Source organism: Ochotona princeps, chromosome 16 (assembly GCF_030435755.1).
Source record: "Ochotona princeps isolate mOchPri1 chromosome 16, mOchPri1.hap1, whole genome shotgun sequence".
In the NCBI taxonomy this organism is placed as follows: domain Eukaryota; kingdom Metazoa; phylum Chordata; class Mammalia; order Lagomorpha; family Ochotonidae; genus Ochotona; species Ochotona princeps.
Window position 1 is genome coordinate 10,447,528 of NC_080847.1, and position 18,568 is coordinate 10,466,095.

At 40.3% G+C, this 18,568-nt stretch overlaps 1 protein-coding gene across 2 annotated transcripts in view; it reads right to left on the reverse strand.

Annotated features, from left to right (window-relative positions):
- Positions 1-18,568, reverse strand: part of HYDIN (HYDIN axonemal central pair apparatus protein) — a 312,592-nt gene that overhangs the window by 273,390 nt on the left and 20,634 nt on the right. The gene's annotated exons all lie outside the window — the stretch shown is intronic.

Consider the following 18,568-nt stretch of genomic DNA (forward strand, 5'->3'; position numbering starts at 1 on the left):
GCAATGCATTTTGACATATTTCATAATATATTTCATAAATTAATTGTGCAACTGGACTTTTATATTTGCCTTTCTCACTGGCAAGTAAGTCCCAGGACAGCAGGGATCTCACTGTCTTCTTCACCTCCAGGATACATGCCTGGCCTAGTGACTAGAAGTCCACAAGCTTATGCTGAATCACTGAACCAGTTATGCATAATACTTTCCTTAGGAAAGATTGTTAAGAATAATCTGGTAGGTTTGGTTTTTGTTTTTGTTTTTTACTGTTTACTAGCCTCTCTTCATTCTCCTTTTTTTCAGGGAACAATACCCTGACTCTCCTTAAAGGAAGTTTCCTTTCCTCCAATCCAGGAGTGGTCTATCCCAAAATTACACCTCCTTACCACCCCCTAACACAGGTCAAATCAGTCAAGGCCAGTGAGACTGCACTCTGGTCAGACAGGAGCTGCTGCAAATGAGGCATGCCTGCCCTTGCGTGGCTGAGTACTGGCCACTAAGCCTGGCACTGCTGGGAACCACCTTGTCCCCATGAGAAAAGACGGTGTCTGAGAATGAAGCCGCATAGACCAAAACAGTGCCAAGAAACATTTCTGATGGCCATACTTGAACCCTTAGGTGCAGAGTTTTTTAAGTGATCAGAAGTAATTCATTTCCTTGAGACATCCAAATGTCATCTGAGATATATGCTATGACTGCTGTCTTTTTTTTTTTACATAGTTGATCAGGGCACAAAGGGTCTAGGGCTACAGGAAAGTGGGTAAGACCATTGTTTCCACATTAATATTATTCTTTCTTTCTGTATCCAGGATAAGCGGAGAGATAAAGGGAAAAGCCCCACCCAACCTCCCACCCATCCCTGGTCCCTGATGTGGGCATGTTCCGAGGGTCCTGCTCATGTAGTTTTGATAGTTCATCAGTTCAGAATTGCTGCCAATCTCACCTTTCCAACTGCTATCTCTTTAAAAACAGAATTCTTCATGAATAATAATTATCCATTTATAATTCACAATGTTTTACCATAGCATGAATGGCTGGAATTGTTATCCAGACCATAACTTGCAAACACAATCTTTGATGCTCTTGCTCAATTTGTCAAATATGCTAATTTCAACATGGCAGGCAAGCAATTTTAAAGCATTGTTTACCTTCCTAAAACAGAGTAACTTGTATTTTATATGCCATTGATTCTGTCACTATTAGAGCCTGAAAAGGTGGTAAGCTTTCAGAAATACAGAGTGAGCAAGCCTTCGGCTTCCACAGCTATTACACGTGATCAATGCTCAGCTGGAGGATTTGCTTCAGGACACACACGCACCACTCAAGGTAATCTATTCTGTAAGTTTCTCAGGCATGCCAGGAATTCATTACTTTCACAAAGAGATATTGAAATCACTACTTTTAACTAAAAATGTTTTACTCTGGACCCAACCACCAAATCAATGAGGTCTTACATATCAACACTCAGAATGGGTATCATGACCCCTTCTACCAGCTAGTAATACATGCATACATATGTACATAAGGAACCCACACTCTAACATTTTTTGTACCCTCTTGTGGAAAAAAACAATCTAAGCAAAGGAACTCCTGGATATGTTCATTTCTATCCCTAAAAGTTGCAGTGATTTCTAAATCAATTGTCCTGTTGGCTTTGTACTGTATCAATTCTAATGCACAAAATTTTCTATCCAAGAGAGAATTTAGGGGAAATATCTTTTTACATGCCTGAAATAAGTTTAGTGGATATTTTTCTCAAATCTATTTATCTTGCTGGGACTCAAGACAGTGTTCTCAATCAGAAACAGTCCTAGAGGGCCCGGCGCAGTAGCCCAGCCCTGCTTCCCATCCAGCTCCCTGCTTGTGGCCTGGGAAAGCAGTAAAGGGCGGCCCAAAGCTTTGGGACCATGCACCCGCGTGGGAGACCTGGAAGAAGTTCCTGGCTTCTGGCTTCAGAGCAGCTCAGCTCCGGCCATTGCAGTCACTTAGAGAATGAATCATTGGATGGAAGATCTTTCTCTCTGTCTCTCCTCTTCTCTGTATATCTGACTTTCCAACAAAAATAACTAGATCTTAAAAAAGAGAAATAAAAAAGAAATAGCCCAAGAGCTTTTAAACATTTCCCTTCCTTTTTCTCAAAAGCTACTCTTCTGAGTGCTTTTCTTTTGACTACCGAGTATGATTTTTCCTGCCATGTACAAAGATATAGGTCTATGTGATCAATTATGCTATTCTCATCTGCTTTGATTGATCTCAGGGGTGAGCACATGATCCAAATAACGAGAACCAAAAATTTTCCCTTGACTGAGAGCTGAATGTTGGGAAAGAATTGGTTTTTTGGACTCATTCCCTGGAAATGGACTTAAAGCTATTAGTGTCAGCTTTTTTACTAAGTGAAGAACCAAAACCAAGCAGATAATAATGTGAGTAGAATTATGGACATGTGGACGGACAGAATGTGGGAAGAAAGATGAATATGAGTGAGTCAAGGTAGGCACTGAAATAGTTCTAAATCTGGGGGACACCCAGGGTACACAGGCCTGTTTTTAAATTCTGTGGGCCATCCCTGTGTCTTAACTAAATAAACTAATACACTCCTTATTCAAAAAAAATTCACTTGAAGAACAGACTTACAGAGACAGAAGGAGACATGAAAGAGCTCTCCCATCTGCTTGTTCACTCCCCCAATACCCAGGGCAGCACGGGCTGGGCCAGAATGAAGTGAGGAGCCAGGAGTTGTACCTGAACCCACCCTATGTGCAGGATTTGAATAACAAATAAGGTAGCTTCTTTAAAAATCCTCATTAGCAGGGTTGCAGCCACTTGGGGAGAAAAAAAAAATGCTCATTACCAACTATCTGGTTCAAGGTTGCATGTCTACATTTTATTAAAGTGTCAAATGTAGTGATTTTTTTTAAAGACTTACTTATTTTTATTACAAAGTCAGATATACAGAGAGGAGGAGAGACAGAGAGGAAGATCTTCCGTCTGATGATTCACTCCCCAAGTGCAACGGCAGCAGGGAGCTGCCAGGATTAGAACCGGCAATCATATGGGATCCCGGAGCCTTCAAGGCAAGGACTTTAGCTGCTAGGCCATGCCACCAGGCCCGGAAATGTAGGGATTTTAATTCATGGATGACTATCATGACAGAATGTAGTGGCAAAGATCAGTTATACATCATTATATCATACTTGAGCTGTGTGCCACACAGCAAAGTCATTTTTTTCCCTTTTAGTTACCACTTTGGTAAGGAAAAAGTGTGTTGCTTTCACAGGGTATGCTGACATCAATTTCTAATAACAGCATGAAAAATATCCATATACAGCCTACATCTCTATTAAGGATAATAAGATACTCTTCTAAAATAAAAAAAAAAAAACCTCCTTTTCCTGTCGCAGCAAGTAGTAGTGGTAGTAGGAATCACCTATATAAGCACCAAGCAAAAGCTTTGGGGGAAAAAAATTTAACCACCTTTAAAGGCATTTAGAAAACCAACATAAAAGTCACTGAAGGCATCTGCGTGGACCAATGGATGGGAGCAGACCAGTGGATAAGAGCTTTGTCTATCTCTGATTCTAAAACAGATAAATTAAAAAATAAAAATAATTCAAATTCCTAGAGCTATACTATCTGTAAAATTATATTAAGAGGGATTAAAGTGGGGAGGGTGTAGTAACACAGCAAGCTAAACCTCCACCTGCAGTGCTAGCATCTCATATTGAGGCCTGTTTGAGTCTCGGCAGCTCCACTTCTGACCCAGCCCCTGCATAATGTGCCTGGCAAAGCAATGAATGATGGCTCAAGTCTGCAGGGCCCTGAATCCACACCATGACCAAGAGGAGGCTCCTGACTCCTGGCTGGAGACTGGCCCAACTCCAGCTGTTGTAGCTATTTATGGAGTGATTCAGCAAATCAAAGATTTCTGTTTTTCCTTCTCAATAATTCCATCTTTCCAATAATAAATAAATAAATATTCTTCAAAAGAAAGATTTAAATGACTTAACTAGTTAAGTCTGTATTTATTAGTTGTAAAACTCAGTAGTATAGAGATTGATTTTTCTCAAATTTATCTACAGATACACATGAATAAAAATAATTTTAAAACCCCAAGTCTCCAACACATGCCATAATTTTTGGTAGAACTTGATAAGCTGAGCCTAAGAATTTTATGAGAAAGACAGTCAAAAATAATCAAAATTACATCGAACAAGAACAAGCCACATCTACTGGACATCCCTGCACCTGCACCTGGCCGCACATCCTGCAGACCAGCATGGGGCCTACCACAGCATCACCTGGAAGCACCTCACCTCAGATGCACTGCATCATCTCACACTTCATGCCCAGACGTTCCTGAGATTAGACCCTCCTAGCACCCACACAAATGCAGCCTCGAGAGTGTGAAGCAGACAGCCTTTGCTTAGTGGGAGACATGAAGAAGTTGGTGAATCAAAGTTCCACTCTTCAAGGTACATGCTACAAGGTCCTTTGTGGGTCTCAGTGGGCTAAGGCTCTAGCCGCCCACAGCAGTAATTAGCCCCAGAACACACCTTAAACTGCTTCTATTTCCTGCCCTGGCTCACTCCTCCAGTGTCTTCATTCTATCCCCTTCGAGCATCTCCCAACACCAATCAACAACACTCAAGTCCTGGACTCGGTCTCTAGTTTCTCAGAGAAATCCAGAGAAGATTGTGGAGAGCTGCTGCATGACACATCAACACCCACAGAGACAAGAGTGAGACAAGAAATGGACAAGATATGCCTGAAACACCTTGTCACACCTGAAACAAGGCAATGATCAAAGAAGAAAAAGAAGGCATACAGACCAACGTGAAAGGATCTCTCATAGGCAAAAGATGAAATACCTAAAATACAAAGTCTCTCAATTCTCTTCCTTTTGGGTTTGACTTATTTCACTGAGCATAATGGTCTCTAGCTAGCTGGGACCATTTGGTTGAAAATGGTAGAATTTCAGTCACCATTGAAAGTCACTAAACATCACTTTTTTGTTCTGAATAGGGAAGAGAGGGGGAGGAGATAGAGGAAAGGAGGGAGAAAGGGAGGAGAGATGGATGAAAGGTAAGGAAAAATAAGCACTGGATAGATGAAATAACTAGGAATTCATCATTCCTGTTCTATACGAAAAGAATTCATGATGTCAAAAGAGTAATGAGAAAAGAGTTGTTCTCTACAGAACAATTCTAGCTGATGGGTATACAACAAATGACACTATGTGAAAATGATCACATTGCCAACCCTGCTGCAAGGAGTGAAGCCCTTATGCCAAAGCCAACAGGTGAAATCTCAATAGGAAACATTGTGATCAATTACTTTGGCTGACAACATCGAAACTCCTAATCAATCTTACTGTCTTTAAAAGGAAAACAACCAGATGTATGATCCTCCTAATGGATTAGGGGGTGCACACTACTATCAGTTACTTTAATAAGACTCGAATCTGGTCAAGACTTTAGATCTTATTCTACTTCATGCACACAAAAATAGTGTATAGATAAATGTTCAGTTCCAAGTAACACTATGAGGATATGAAATCATAAAATGGAGGGAGCAGATGTTTGGCCTGGCAAACAGATGCCCTCAGCTCACACGGGAATGTCTTAGTTCAATCCCCAGTGCTGGGTGGTGGTTCCAGCTTCCCGCAATGTAATCCCTGGGATGCAGCGGGCCACGACTCCACAGCAGGGTCCCTGTCACCACGTGGGAGTCCCTAGATTAGCTAATCAGCTCTTGGCTCTGATCCCACCCCAGCCCCACCTATCCAGGGTATTTGGACAGTGAGTCAGTGAACACGAACTCTAATTGTTGCTCAATTAAATAATAAGTATTTAAAATTAAAATAATGTTGAAACTTTATAAGCAGCCTAGTTTATTCTATAAGTGAACTGAGAAAAACAACCCTACCTGAAAAAGAGTAGAAATTATGATTGAAATTTTTTTTTTGCATTGGTATAGTAGTTTTATTGTTGTTTAGTGCCGCTTTGAGTCTGTTGTCTATGAATTACCAGATTTGATCTTGATAGGCTATATTGTACTTTTTTCTCGCTCTTTTTATGGTCCTGAAAGATTTCCCTGCACTCCCCCCCTATTACAGGTTAACATAGAGTATTGAGGGTATAGTAGGTTTTACAGTTTTTCGATGTAGATCTTAAGTATTCTGACATTAATTGTTGGTTTATAGATTATATCGCATTATCTTATTGCATTGGATACAGGTTGTTAGAGATTGCACTAATATTACAATATACAGGTACTATCTTCCAAGTTGTCATCTTTTCATCTCAGATTAAGGCAAACATGTGATATTTAACCTTTTGGGATTGGTTCATTTCTCTTAGCATGAAGGATTCCAGTTGGGCTCATTTGACCACAAAGAACTGCATTTCGTTTTTTTTAATAGCTGAGTAGTATTCCATAGAGTAGATGAACCATAGCTTTCTTATCCAGTCTTCTATTGATGGGCATTTTGTCTGCTTCCAGGTTTTTGCGATTGTAGATTGTGCTGCTATGAACATAGGCGTGCATGTTGGTTTCTTGTGTAGGAGATGTTTTGGATATATCCCTAGGAGTGTTATTGCTGGATCATATGGTATGTTGATTTTCAGTTGTTTGAGTATTCGCCAAACTGATTCCCATAGAGGCTGTACAAGTCTGCAGTCCCACCAGCAGTGGAGAAGGGTTCCCTTTTCCCCACATCCGCGCCAGCAAGTGTTGGTATTATGTATGTGTGCCATCCTTACTGGAGTTAGGTGGTACCTCATTGTTGTCTTCATTTGGATTTCCCTTATTGCCAGGGAACTTGAGCATTTTTTCATATGCTTGTTTGCCATTTGGGTTTGTTCTTTTGTGAAATGTCTGCCCATTTCCCGTGCCCATTTCTTGAGCAGTTTGTTTGTTCTGGTGTTTTGGTTTCTCTGGAGATCTTTGTATATTCTGGAGATCAGCCCTCTATCTCCTATGTAGTGTGCAAAGATCTTCTCCCATTCTGTAAGTTGTTTTTTTACTTTGTTGATTGAAATTTAAATCTGATGTGTATCAAGCACTGCTGGCAATGCTGGCAACTTACATGAAGTCTTCGTTCAAGTCCCGGCTATTCCACTTTCCTTCCTGATAAACGCATCAGGAAGGCAGTGGAAGAAGGCCCACCAGGGAAACTTAGACTTCCTGGCTTTGTCCTGGCCCAGAGTTGGCTGATGTGCCATTTAGTGAATGATCCAGCTAGATCTCTGTATTTCTGTCTTTTAAATAAAATGAAAATAAATCAGTTTTTAAAAGTGCCTTTTAAATAGACAACTCAATAGGAAAAAAAAGTGAAAGAATAATCATTTTACTACAGACTATTTAAATGCCCAACAAATATATTATGTTCAATCTTATTTTTTAGAAAAGTCAAGAAAATGTAAAGAAAAAACACAGGGTAACAGTATATATTTATCAAATAGGCAAAATGCAAGTAAATTAATTCTGAATGTTTGTCAGTGAGCCTGTAACTGGTAGAAGCCCTTTAGAAAACAGTTTTCCACAAGCTAGTAAACTTAAGATACATGTTTCCTATTACCTAATGGTTTTAATTGTGAATACAGTCCAGAGAAATGAATTTGCAAGTGTTCTACAGTTACATGAGCAAAACTGTTAAAAGTAGTAAAGTTCATAATAGTAAAATACTAGAAACAGCTCATGTTCTCTCCAACAGTATACAGAATTGTTGTATTCATGTAATAGAATATCATAAATCCATAAAGATGATCTGCAGCTATTTCAATGGCATGGATGAATTTTATATTATATGTAGGTAATAACACAAAAAATGAATCCATATGAGCATAATTCTATTTTCGTGGAAAATAGAATTAAAAGACAATGTATGTTTTCCATGCAGTTTTTGAGTACAACTCAGATTATACTTTCTAATTTCTACAAAGGTCAAACCCACGTAAAATTGAACTATTCTTTTTGGAATGAACGTGAAATGTTAAAAACACGAGAAACCAAAAATGATCATCAGAACAGTCAGAATAGCAGTTCCCTTTGAGGTGGTGCTGGAGGATATGATCAAGAATGTTCCTTGGATACATACATTCTCAGCTTGGATCACCACCTTGGCCAAGATTATGGGACACTTATGTTTCCCTTATAACTGTGCATTAAATGTTACATAAATGTTCCATATACTCACATGAAAGCTCTACTTCACAACTAAACTCCTAAGGAAAGTTCACTTGAAAAAATTTGGTTCTTAAAACTTAAGAAATTATCCTAAAATTTATGTCACCAAGTTTTCCCCACCATAACCGTAGCTCAGAATCACCCAACAATTCCCTCAAAGAGCCTGACTCCCCAGGTGCATGGTAGGTCCTATGCACTGGTATTTTCCAAGACAATTACCCTTACAGTGGGCTGAGACAGAACTAGAGGAGCCACTGCTCGTCGAGCCCTAGCCCAAGGTCCTCTGCACTGCGCTTGTGTGGGCTGGATAGCCTTTGCCTTTCGTAACTCTTGTCTTACATTTTACAGGCTTAGAAACCTGGCACAGGAAACAATCTCAGGAGCTTCCTAGGGTATAGGTTCTTCAAAACTTCTAGTGATTCTTTTTTATTATTATTATTGTTTATTTTTATTGGAAACACATACTTATAGAGAGAAGACAGAAAGATCTTCCACCTGCTGGTGGCAGAAATGGCCACAACAGCCAGAGCTTTTCTGATCCGAAGCCAGGATCCAGGAGTTCTCTCCAGGTGTCCCATCGTGGATGCAGGGTTCCAGGGCTTTGGGCCATCCTCTGCTGCTTTCCCAGGCCACGTGCAGCAAGCTGGATGGAAGTGGAACAATCGAGACACGAACCAGTGCCCGTATGGGATCCTGATGCTTGCAGAGGGAAAGATTAGCCAATTGAGCTGTTGCACCAAGCCCAAATGATGCTATTCTTCTCTCAAACAACCCAACCAATAAATTACACATATAACACAGAACTATTACTAAGAATTATATTGAACTGGCTCATCCATAAATTCGCCCCATTTTGGGCCCGGCGGCGTGGCCTAGCGGCTAAAGTCCTCGCCTTGAAAGCCCCGGGATCCCATATGGGCGCCGGTTCTAATCCCGGCAGCTCCACTTCCCATCCAGCTCCCTGCTTGTGGCCTGGGAAAGCAGTCGAGGACGGCCCAATGCCTTGGGACACTGCACCCGCGTGGGAGACCCGGAAGAGGTTCCAGGTTCCCGGCTTCGGATCGGCGCGCATCGGCCCGTTGCAGCTCACTTGGGGAGTGGATCATCGGACGGAAGATCTTCCTCTCTGTTTCTCCTCCTCTGTGTATATCTGGCTGTAATAAAATGAATAAATCTTTAAAAAAAAAAATTCGCCCCATTTTATGTCTCGGTCATGATCTAAGTTGTTAATTCACAAAAATTCATGAATCTGTGGTCACTAGTACTGATACACAATCTCCAAAATGAGAAGCCAAAGGAAGCTCAACTGAACAGGGATCTCATCTGTCCCTGATTCATAATAATATGTCTGTCTTAAATGTCTGCACTAATTTTCCAAATGGAAATATCAGTGCCCATAGATGAATTGCATTTCTGAAGAAAACAAGCCCAAAACTCCACCAAAATCCACGAGTGGTGACTGAAAAAAAAAAAAGAAAGGGTTACATTGAAGGACTCATTTTTAAAGGTCAGCGTCCTTTGCTGCAAATACAGTTCCCACACAGATGAGAAGTTGAACCTGCCCTATGCTGCTGAGCATAATTAGCCAGCTGCACCCTCATAATAAGGTGCAGATGGTTAATTGCATGAGCAAATGACTGCTTACTTGTGGGCACAAAAGCCTGCACCTAAAATCACTGAAAGGAAACTTGGTCCTATTTATGATCATGAAGACAAAACACATTTCTACAGACTCATCTGTGAGCGGACCACACAGCACGCTTCCAATTCCAAGGCTGCTGGGAAGAGCCATTCAAACAGTGCAGGCAGAGTTCAAAAGAGGAAACATTGGCCACAAAGCCGCATTTTCACTGGTAAAAATACTCTTCAGCGCTGAGCACTTGTTGAAAAATCTCAACTCAATGTGTTGTTGCAAGCATACAGCAAATAAGGTGAATCCTGTAGGCCCCAAAGTAGGGTCTTTATTCTATTCATACAAAACTCTTTTTCACAAAGAAAATTCTTTTCACGAGCCAACATGTCAGATATTAGCTTTTCTGATAAGAGAAAAAAAATTCCTATAATCTTGAGGAATTCCATGCATCAACTGAACTGCCAGAATTCAGCAAGCCATATTAGATGCAACCCAACAGCTGCTGGACACTGTGGCAGAGAGCCTATTTTAAAACATTTCCTATTAATCATTGCATGGTAATAGTGTTTGGGAAGAAAGCAGAGAAAAGGTAACCACTTCATAAAACCAATGTTTGTTAGACCTCCGCCAGCTGCAAACCACTCAGACTGGCAAGAAATCAAAGGCTGGGGACAGAATACTAATCCACGCAGAGCTACCCAGAACCTTTCCACCGCAGAACCTACTGGCTTATGTGATTCTGTTCAGTTTAATTGTATGTTGAGGAAAGAAAGAAAGCTGCCTGCTATGGTTTTAATTGCTAAGAACACACTATCTTTTTCTGAACCATCTGTTTAATTGTAATTACAAATGGCTATGCAAAAATGCAAATGATTAACAAGTGCAGAATTCTCTACCACCAACAGTCCTAATGTCATGAGCCACACTGTGAAAGAATATGTTGCCTTTCCCCTCTCTACAATATTTCACGGTTTAGCAACTGACAGCCTACTATTTATTACAGAATCTCACTCGGGCAGAGCTAAAGTTATTCATTAGTATTCTTACTTGGAATTCCTCTCTTATGCCTTTTTATTAAACCTTAATTCCCTAAGAGAGTTAAAGGGATTATATCAGAAAAGAAACATATGTGGGCCCCCTTTTTCTTCCATGTCCCACCAAAATCTTTAAAGCTTCATGTAATCCACCACATCATCTATAATTAATTAACCAGCACATTCCAAAGCACTGAAGACTAATTTTTGGCTTTCATACACACAGATTTCTGCCTTTCTGGTTTTGAAACATGCTCACCACTCTACTAGGATTTAAAAAGCTACCACTATGGGTAATTGTCTTCAGGCATGAATAGAAATAACTTAACCTTTAAATTTATTTTAATTAGGGATTTTTCAAAGCTGTGGTTGTAAACTTGGGTGATTTGTTTATTATAATAACAATAAAGCAAGCACCAACAGCATCATTGTACAGAACACAGAATCAGACAAAGTTGTTTAACTTGGGCTTACAGCAGCAGTTTGAAGAAATAAAAGCAAACAGAAGCAGTTAGACCAAAATGTTACTAGAATAATTTAACAGTCGGGATAGTTGAGATAGCTTAGTAGAGCAAAGAAATGTCGTGTTTTTTTTTAAAAAAAGATTTATTTTATTTTTATTACAAAGTCAGATATACTGAGAGGAGGAGAGAGAGAGAAGAAGTGGAGCTGCCGGGATTAGAACCAGCTGCCATATGGAACCAAGGCAAGGACCTTAGCCACTAGGCCACGCTGCCGAGCCCAGAAATGTCGTTTTAAAGCAACAAAACAGAAAATCTATGAATTGTCAGTGAAATGAACAAGATTTCTTTTCCTGTCACTGCGTTTATTTTTTTTTTAATCTGTCAACCTGATTGGTTCTGTTTTAAGATGAAAATCACTTTACACAATGTCATAGAATTCTGAGCAGCCTACCAAACAAGCACACATCATTTTTGCAAAGTCTCCTTTTCCATCCCACCACCCTGAAGGATAAAAATGACCCTTAAAAAAAAAAGAAAAAAAAAAACAGAAATCAGTGAACTAAAGTACTTTAAATCCTTTAAGAAATTAAAAAGGTGGCTCACATAGGTATTCAAATTAAATTACAATTGATATACTGCATATGTCACAATATATCAATTGCTCATTTATCCTTCTCTACGCAGCCTAAGGTCCTCCCAGCCATGGTCTTATCACTGTTTTTGCCTCATTTCAAGCTCCCTGTGTCCCAGTCCCCCAAAGACAATTTGTGTGAAGAGCACCAAGATGCTCTCCACACTGTTAATGAGGAGATATATCTTGGAAGAAATTATCTGAGAGCAAACCTTTGCTCTTGGGAAAGGGCTGTGTTTTCACTTTTGACGATAGCAACTGTGACAGCGCTCACTACGGTCCACTGTGCTCCTACCAAAATGGTGATCTTTAGCTTTTGCGGACCACTGGGAATCCCATGCAGGCTACACACATGGTGCCCCAAGATGAGCATAACCATCAAATTCCAAGGCCCACGCAGCCTGGGGTCAAGCATCTCCACTTCTCCTGGCTCTCAAACATGCACCAGCTAAAGCAGGGCTTCTATACTGACAGGCTCTGTGGGCTTCTTCCAAACCTCATGAGACTTTTCACATTCCAAGTGTTTTTGCTGCTACAGTGAAGACAGATTCTGAAAGCTGTCCTCAAGACCTAAGGCACCACAGCACTAATTGAGAAGGGACAGTGACTTTCTCTGCTTTGCAAAGGTGTGACCCCTTCTCACTCACAAGCCAAGGGCATCTAATGGCTTGCCCTTTGCATCGTATACAAGGTATGAAACTCACAATGCCTTACAAATGCCATCTTCCCACAGGTATTTTCAGACATGAACTTGTTTTCACACCTTTAAAAGTAGTGCACAATAAAATAATTATACCTATTTTACATGAAAATACTGAACTCCTTAGTAGAAACAAACATACTCTTCAACTGGCAGCAGCTAAACACGAATCTTTTATCTTTATCAGACATGTGAGCAGCAAAAGTGACCACACTTCATAAGAGACTTACTTTGATGTTCTCAATAAATAAAGCAATATACCAATCAGAGTGGTTAGTTACCTACAGGGATTTGTGTTAGAAGAAAGGGATGCATGAGGAGCTTTCCATGTCTATTTTTCTAACGTATGTGGCTTTATTTTTACAAGGAAAATGTGAGCTATTGTGCTAAAAATTACAATCAAGTTATTATATATTATTTCCTGATGTACACTTATGTCCCCTGGATCCACATCAGAGACCAGGAAGAAGCTCCTGGCTCTTGGCTTCAAATTTAGCTCAGTTCCGGTCACTGCACCCACTTGGGGGAGTGAACCAGTAGATGGAAGGTCTTTCTGTCTCTCCTTCTCTAAGTCTGACTTTCCAATAAAAATTCTTTCAAAGCAGTAAACAATTAATAACATATTAATGTGGATAAGCAATGTAATTTTTAAAGAAATTTTTAAAAAATCCTTGTGTACTTGGAAGTCTGCAAAAAATTTTAAAGAAACCATAAAAATGGTTTTCCCGCTAATTCTGGAGGGAAAAAAATAAAGCTACATTTGATTACATTAAGATGATTTAGTGAACCTCTGATTCCACCAAAATAATTCTCTGTAAACTGAAGAAGCATCATCTGTAAACAATACAAAACTGGGCAAAGACAGAAAGCAAATCATTTTCACATAGGAAAGACTTTCCTTGATAAACAAAACTCAAGGGATGAGACTGCTAGGTTTGGCTGCATGAAAATTTAAAATTTTTGCTAAGATTTTATGCCATAAATACAGTTGAAAATCTATGAACATTAAACATTTAGGGAACAATACAAATCTTATGTACAAAAATCTTTCAAAAAATGGAAGACAGATTTGTAAAATGGGTCTACCACCAAAGACAGGAAGAGACATCACCAGAGAAATAAAAATAAAAATAAAACTACAAGCATATATCCCTCATGAATGTATTTATAAAAATCCTTGGACCTGGCACAGTGGCCTAGCAGCTAAAGTCCTTGCCTTGTAAGCACTGGGATTCCATATGGGTGGTGGCTCTAATCCTGGAGGCCCTGCTTCCCATCCAACTCCCTGCTTATAGCCTTGGAAAGCAGTGAAGATGACCCAAAGCCTTGGGACCCTGCACCTGCACCTTAAGAGGCTCTTGGCTCCTGACTTCCGACTGTCGCAGCTCTGGCCATTGTGGCCACTTGGGGAGTGAATCAACAGATGGAAGATCTTCCTCTGTGTCTTTCCTCCTCTCTGTATAAATGACTTTTCAATAAAAATAAATCTTTTTTTGAAAACCCCTATCAAAGTATTAGTACATTTAACCCAACTGCATATAAAACAATTTTACATGATGACCACAGGAGACTTTTGGAGGGGAGAATAATGCATGCTCAACATTCAAAAACACAACCCTGTAACCTGTCATGGCAACACACTGCAAAAAAAACCACACGATCCTCTTCACTGAGGTAAAGGAAGAATGTGAAAATGATGAACATCTACTCACGGGCAAACTCTCCCAGAAAACTAGTAAAACACAGCAACTTGAGCAACATAATGAAGAATTTCCACAAAAAAACTAAGATAATGTCATGCTTAACAGTGCAAGATGAAACGTTTTGCTCTACAATTAGTAACAACGAGTGGATGTCAGCTCTATTTCTATTCAACAGTGCACTGGAGGACTTAGGTGACATCAACTGCAAGATGGAGGAAAGGAAGGAAAGAAGCGAGGGAAGAAAGGAAAAAAAAAGCTGGACCTGTCTTTATGTGCAGACATGCTTGTCTACATGGAAAATAAGAAAAAGCTATCAAAATGAAAATGATGGAGACAGAGTGAATATAGCAAGGTTGTAACATACAAGATCAAAAGACAAAAATAATTTGCATTTTACACACAATAACAAGAAATTAATCATTGGAATGTGAACATTTAAAAACAATACTTTATCCACTAACATAAAAGAAAAACCTTATAGAGGTAATAATATATCTGCAAAATTTGTATGTTGAAAACTATAACACACTGCTTTGAGATATTAAGCAAGCCTTAAATAAAAGGAAAAACACTGTGTACCTGAATTGGAAGATTCCGTATTGTTAAGGTCAATTTTCCCAAACTAAAATACAAGTTAACACATACAATCAAAATTTCAGCAGGGTCTATCTATATACCAACAATTTAATTCTAAAATTTATATGGGAAAAACAGAGGAACGAAAAATATCCCAACTTAATTTGAAAACTCACAGCAAAGTAGAATTAAAATTACTCGACTTGAAAACAGTCCAAAGACTTACAAAATCAATACATTGTTTCGCTGTAATGACTGTCAGTTCACATGACAAACACATGACTGAAATTATTGGGGACTAATATATTCCAGTGTTACACAGAAAGAGATACACAGATATGGCTAATAAACTCTTGACAAAACTTACAGGTAATTCCAGGTTTCCTTAACAAATGGAATTGGAATAAAAGAACATTTATAAGAAAAATATACCTCTACCTTTGCCTGACTGTACACAAAAACGAATTCGAATTCATCACAGAACTAAACTTAAAACTATGAAACTTCAAGAAGAAATTAGGAGAAAAATCTGTTACCTTGTGTTCAGCCAAAACAAAACAATTTATGATTCTCTTATAACCATATTCTTACAAATCATTAACTGAATTACACATACCAAAAAAATGTGTCAAGGGAAGCATTACAAAACTAAGAGAAATCCACCAAACTTCTTCACTACAGATACACTATCAAATAATTCCATGTTGTCCAGCACCTTTAGTCATAAGGGAGATGCAAACTAAAACCAGAATGACACCAAGTTGCTAAAATTAACTCCATCATGATCTGTCAGCAAGGTTGGGAGCAAGAACACTTTCATCCCACACACGTGAGGGTGCACAGTTGTACAACGTCATTGGAAAAGCTTCACAGCTTCCTGTAAAGTTAAACCACACTTAGCACATAGACTAGCAATCCTACTTCCTGGTATTTAAAAGTACTCAAATGGGGCCCGGCAGCGTGGCCTAGTGGCTGAAGTCCTCACCTTGAACGCCCCGGGATCCCATATGGGCACCCGTTCTAATCCCAGTAGCTCCACTTCCCATCCAGCTCCCTGCTTGTGGCCTGGGAAAGCAATTGAGGATGGCTCAATGCATTGGGACCCTGCACCCGCGTGGGAGACCCGGAAGAGGTTTCAGGTTCCCGGCTTCGGATCAGCGCAGCACCGGCTGTTGCGGCTCACTTGGGGAGTGAATCATCGGATGGAAGATCTTCCTCTCTGTCTCTCCTTCTCTCTGTATATCCGGCTTTCCAATAATAATAAATAAATCTTTACCAAAAAAAATATAAAAGTACTCAAATGGAACAGAATCATGAAAAAAACAATTTTTTTTTAATACTCAAGTGGGCATGCCGGCCTGCAGGTGAAGCCACCATCTCCAACTTAGTATTCTACTGCTGATCCAGCTCCCTACTAATGTGCCTTGCAAAGCAGTGAAAGAGGGCTCAAGTGCTTGGAGTCCTGTCACACATAGGGGACACATGGCATGGAGTTCCAGCTGCTGGCCTAGCCCAGGTCTTTGCAGCCATTGTGAAAGTGAACCAGTAGATGGAAAATCAAACCCTTTTCCTTTCTCTATCTCCCCTTCTCTCATTTTTGCTTTCAAACAAATAACTTTAATAAACTGATGTGTTAAAATAAATACTTGAATGTCACTGCTTATAGGAGCTTTATTCATTCATAATCATTAAAATACTGGAAGTAACACAAATGCCTGTCAATCTGCAGAGCACCCACTCAGACAGAACAACATTCAGCAGTAAGACGCACTGCTGTCACCCAAAGGCAAGTAAGGCAGAAAAACACATGACACAATTGATATCATTCCATGGCATTTTGGAAAACATCCTCAGAGGGTTAGGAAACAGGTCACTGGTTATTGTGAGCTGAGGATGGGAGAAGGGTTGGCCACAACCAGCTACAAGACAACTTTTTGAGTTGGTAGGATCATTCTATTCATTTTACTATGTGCATGGTTAGAGGAGTGTGTGTTATTTTCAAATTTCTTGGTGAAGTCTGCTGTTTCCAGAGTATACATCAATCTTCCTGACATGAAAAAGATACCCAAGAATATCCTGAGAAAAAAATTAACTTTAATTATATCTCAATAGAACTTCCAAAGTATCACTATCTAATACAGTACTCCTCTAAGTCAATATACAAGGGACAGCTAAATTTAAAAGTTGGCAAAAACAACCAAAGAGATGCAATCACACACAGTGAACAATCATAACATTCTCCACCTGACTATTAATCAGGAAAGAATAAATTATAACAAAGTGATCACCATTATTTTTCCCATTAGATGTAAAAGATTTGAAAATACTGATCATACCCAGTATAGCTGAGCATTTAAGGAAAGTTAAATCACTACACAAAGACCTCCCCCCCCAAAAGGGCTGCAACCCTCAGGACGATGGAATTCCAACTGTACGCATATAGCCCAGCTAAGTCAGGAGACAGAAAAATATGCTGCTAAGTAGCTGAGAGACAACTGTTGCCCTCGCAATCAGTGTGCTTGTCCACAGGTGGTGGTGAGGGAGGGCCAGGAACATGCCGGTTATGTAAGCGCTGGGGCGACCACGCTGGAGGAATGAAGGGACAGACACGCGACCCATTTTAAGGAGTCAGTCCCCACCATGCACTGAAGTCCAGGTAGCCACCCACCACCTCGCCATCTCCTCAACATGCTCAGAAAGACACACCAGTGTGAAAACAGGGCCGTGGCAGAACTTAGGAGAGCGAAGATGTGACGGGACAGACGGCAACATCCTTCTCCTCATTTGTGGTTCATAAACCAGAACTCTGTGAAAGTTGCCCAGACAGGTCCAGTAGATAAGCTTTTCAGTGGTCTGCTTTCTGAAATGGGTAGTTCCTGAGCACACATGGGCTGTTTGGGAGATTACCTTTGCCTGTGTACAACTCTAAACTTAATGAAGCACTGATATTTAAACCCCACCAAGTTCACCGTGACTTCACTGGCTATGCTCATCAAGGAGACTCATCCTGCATAACGGATTATTTTTTTCTTCTCTGCAACACACCTGGCTTAGTCCCAGAGCTGAAGTAGGACTTCAATTACCTCAGTATCTTGAAGGCTAATGGTAAAGAGTTTCCCTGGGAAAACACAAGGGCACTTCCAGAAAGCTTCAGGAAATGGAATTGAGACACCTATCTTGACAATAAAAAAATAATTTTGAAAACCAGTTTTTTCGCAACAGATTTTCGACGGACTTTTCCAAGACGCTGGATACGTACTGGTTGAAGTGTTAAAAATAATAATTTTTGAAAGGACTCAATCGAGGCAGTAAAGGAGAAACGGAAAATAAACGAACGGAAGCACACACCCGTAGAGCCTGCCTGACTCCCACAGCCGCAGCTCCGGCCGCGGCTCCTCTGGCTCCACGCGTGCTGCCGGCCGCACCGGAGCACCTGGGCGAGCCCAGCTCGGGCTCCACCCGGGAAAACCACCTGCAGAAGGACGGCGGGGAACAAGCTGAAAGAGGGACGGGCGTAGCACCCCATTTCTCCGGGGTTCCAAGGCCTCAGCTAACACCCGGGCCTTCTGTCCTTCAGGTGGACGCCCGCCCCCAGGCTACCTGCCTGACTGGGGAATTCTCCAGAGAAATTCAGACCCACGTG